Raw genomic sequence first — 4,461 nt, forward strand, 5'->3', positions numbered from 1 at the left:
TAGGCAGCCTGGCCTAGTGTTTGTGGTTTGTGCCTTGGCCTCTGGACTCTTTGGTGGCTCCCACAGTCCCAAGATGGACCAGACCCAGGAGTGGGACTCCTTTCTCTGGAGGAGAGCAGACTTTAACCACAGGGCCATAAAGAAAGTCTATTTGTTATCTGTTATTGTGTGACAAACGACCCCAAATCTAACAGCTTAAAACAGTGAATGTTTATTATTTTTCAGGTTCTGTGGATCAGGAATATGTGAAAGGCTAAGCTGGGATGTTCTTGACTCAGGGGCTTTTACGAGGTTGCAGTCAAGGTATTGGCTGGGGCTGCACTCATGTGACAGCTTGACTGGGGCTATAGGACCCATTTCTGACATTGCTCACACATGTGGCTGTGGGAAGGCAGCCCCAGTTCCTCACCACCTGGGCCTAACCATAGGGCTGCTTGAGTATGCTTATGACAATTAAATTAGCTGCATATCAAGTGCTCAGTAGCCACGTGTGGCTGGTGGCTATTGTGTTGGACTAAGCAGTTAAGACTGACAGGTCCCCATGCACAGGGAACAGAAATTCAGTAGGATCTCCCACAATCAAATGTGTGATTCAGATTGGGCAGACATGGAAATAACAGAGGGGCCAGCGGGGACCTGACCTACTCTAGGGGTTTACAGGAGGTTTCTCTCGCAAAGAGACATGGAAGCTGGTGTTCATCTAAAGGAATATGCTAAAATTCAGCTCTTGTTGCAATAATGCTGTGGAAAAAAATACCCAGCCTCAGGGGCCACAGCCACAAACATTTATTTTCATGCTCCTGGGGCTGCATGCTCACTGAAGTTTGACTATTATAAGCTGGGCTTGGCTGGGGGTGTCACCAGGGAAGGATAAGGGTCATTGTCCACCCGTGGCAGTGTGAAGGCTTCCTCTCTCAAAAGAACTCACACTGGGATATAGACACTGCCACCATGGTGGGGATCTGTGTGGCACCGGTGCCCCTGTGTCCCCTGCTCCATGGCCATATTAGGACAGGACATCTTCCCTTTGCAACTTGACAGTAAACCTGAATATTTTTCTAACTGGAGTCTTTAGATCCCAGAGTATCCAGGGACTTGTCTGTAGAGTTTAAGCATTTTCCAGGAATTCTGGTATACTTTCATAGTACTGATAGTTACCCCAAATGATCAGATCACATTCTAGGTTATCTGGAGAACCACAGTCAAAATCAAGAACCATGATACGTTTTCAGCCTGTGTTTGCCTTTGTATTTTTGACTGAATTGGTAGCCAGCAGTCATCTAAGTAGACAGTGTGAGCTTAATTCCAGTATATCTCAAACTCCTGAAATCCAGGTTTGTTTCCATCATCCTCACCGCCCCAAGACAGCACGATGGTCCGAGACTCCACAGTCTTTGGGCAACTGCCACAGCCTCCTAAATGCTCTCCTTATTTGCCTCTTCATCCTCTTACCCCCAAAGCAGTGTATTCTCCACATGGCAGCCACTTAATAGGCAAAGAAACTGGGAATCAGCAGGGATGACTAACTTGGCCTTGACTATCATGGTAAGTGTCAGAACCTCAATGGGAACCCAGCCAGTCTGACTTTCACTTAGTCAGTCAGTGGTAAGAATAGCATTTTGGGATCAGCCTGGCCTGTGGGTGGATCCCAGTTCTGCTGTGCAGTAGTTGTGTGAGCTTCAGCATGTGATCACCTTTTGTATTTTCACTTTTCTTGCCTTAAAGTGCGCTAATAATAACCTCATAGAGTTCAAGTGAGGAGTTAGAGAAGTCATTGCAGCGGGGGCGGTCAGGGCCCCCAGAGCCTTACAGTTCGGAGTGTTGGGGCCAGTGCCTTATCGACACAGGACTTTCTTCCAAACCACAGATCTCCCTGCCCAGACAGAGCTGAAGTGCTGAGGAACTAATATACATAGGAGCATCTTTCTACCATGACTGCTGGCATATAACTAGTCTAGCTTCCTCTCCTCTTGGGTGTAATAATTCTGAGGTATGTGTGCTACACGGTTTCCCAGAACTCCCCAACAGAATTAAAGCCCAGATGGCCACCATGGTAACATTCTTTATTGGTCATCTCCCCTACCCTGTCTCCTTCCCTGACTACCCTGTCAATGTTTCCTGAGACCTCCTACCTGCATTCAAATCCTTGTCTCAGGGTCTGTTTTTGGAGAACCCAGACTAAAACACAACGCAATCATTTATTCATTTAACAACTATTTATTAAGCTCTTCCATGAGTTAGACTCTCTGCTAGATCTTGGGGATGTTGCAACGGACAAGACAGAACGTATCCCTGCTCTCAGGCAATGGCAAGTAAATAAATAATGCCATCATTTTGGATAGTGACAACTACCGTGAAGAAAATGATGGGATAGTGATGGGAGCAGGTTATATGGAGTGGTCAGGGAGGGCCTCTCTGAAGAGCTGATATTTAAGCTGAGACCTGAAGAATGAGAAGGGACCAGCCAAGAAACAATTTTGGGAAAAAGCATTCCAGAAAGATAATTGTTAAGTAGACTCTGACATAAACATGTGCTTGGAGTATTTATTCAAAGGAGCAAAATAAAGTTACAGAGTTGAGGTGTAGTCAACTAGAGAGAACATGTTAGAAGTAAGTTGGGGAAGTAAAAGTAAGCAGAGGCCAGATCATGCAGGCCCTAGGACATGGTAGGAAATCTGGATTTTATTGCAATGGCAATGACAAGCTACCCAGAGTTTTCAGCAGAGGAATGGCATGATCTTAGTCAATAAAACACAAACAAACAAATTCTGTTAGGCTCGGTATGGGAAATAGTCTGTACGCGACAAAGGCAAGGGCAGAAGCAAGGAAACTTTGCTGGCTATTGCAGTAGTTTCTGATGAGATGTTGGTGGCCTGGGCTAGAGTTGTAGCACAGGAAGTGGGTAAATTTTAGACATTTTTAAAATGTTTATTTATTTTTGAGAGTGAGGGAGTACGAGCAGGGGAGGAGAAGAAAGTGAGGCAGACACAGAATCCGAAGCAGGTTCCAGGCTCTGAGCTGTCAGCACAGAGCCTGATGTGGGGCTGGAACTCACAAACAGTGAGATCATGACCTGAGCCAAAGTCAGACGCCCAACCCACTGAGCCACCCAGGTGCCCTGAGACATTTTTGAGTTAGAGCCGGCAGGACTTGCTGACGGATTGAATCTGGAGGTTGAGGGAGAGGAAACAAAAATGGCCCATTTCAATTTCTCCTAGTGCAACTGGGAGGATGGTCGGGTCATGTACTGAGATGGGCTACCCTGGCAAGGAACAGGTTTTGGGTGAGGATGTGAGTGTGGAAATGAAGAGTTCTGTATTAAGGTAGAGTCGGTCATTAGATACCCAAGAGGACGTGTCCCTGTAGGCAGCCGAACTATGGATCTGTAACCACCCTCTCAGGGTGGGGGTTCAGGCTGGAATGGCAATGGGAAGTCTTTAACCTCTAGCACAGCGCTGTCCAATAGAAAGAGTATGTGGGCCACGTATACAAATTATTCTTTAAACATTTATTATTTTTTAAAAATACTAATTTTGGGGGAGAGTGCAAGCGGGAGAGGGGCAGACAGAGGGGGCAGAGGATCTGAAGTGGGCTCTGCCCTGACAGGCTGACGGCAGCGAGCCTGATGTGGGACTGGAACTCACAAACTGTGAGATCATGACCTAAGTGTAAGTTGGAGGCTCAACTATTTATTTATTTTTGAGAGAAAGAGGGAGTGGGGGAGAGGGAGAGGGAGAGAGAGAGAGGAGGGGGAGGAGGGGCAGACAGACGGGGACAGAGGATCTGAAGCAGGTTCTGCACTGACAGCAGCGAACCCACAAACCATGAGATCATGACCTGAGCGGAAGTTAGTCGCTTAACGGACTGAGTCAATATACAATTTAAAACTTCCCAGTAGCCACAGTAAAAAAGTAAAAAGAGGGGCACCTGGGTGGTTCAGCCGGTTAAGGGCCAGACTGTCTCAGGTCAAGTCATGATCTCTCAGTTACTGAGATTGAGGACTGCGTGGGGTCTGCGCTAACAGCGCGGAGGCTGCTTGGTATTCTGTCTCTCCCTCTCTCTCTCAAAATAAATAAATAAACTTAAAAAAGTAAAAAGAAACAATTTAAATTATGTTTATTTAGCCCAGTATATCCCAAATATTATTTTAACACGTAATCCACATAAAAGTGATTGATATTTTGCAGTCTTTCTTCCACACCCGGTGTGTATTTTTTTAAAAAAAGTTTATTTATTTTAAGGGGTGGCGGGGGCAGAGAGAGAGACAGAGAAAATCCCAAGCAGAGGCTATGACAGCGCAGAGCCCCATGCCGAGCTCCATCTCATCCATAGAGAGATCGTGACCCGAGCCAAAATCAAGGGTCGGGTGTTTAACCCAGCGAGCCACCCAGGCGCCCCTCCGGTGTATATCTTACATTTAGGGCGCATTAACTCGCACTCACTCCATTCCAAGCGCTGGGT

Source organism: Panthera uncia (assembly GCF_023721935.1).
Source record: "Panthera uncia isolate 11264 chromosome A3 unlocalized genomic scaffold, Puncia_PCG_1.0 HiC_scaffold_11, whole genome shotgun sequence".
Lineage (NCBI taxonomy): Eukaryota > Metazoa > Chordata > Mammalia > Carnivora > Felidae > Panthera > Panthera uncia.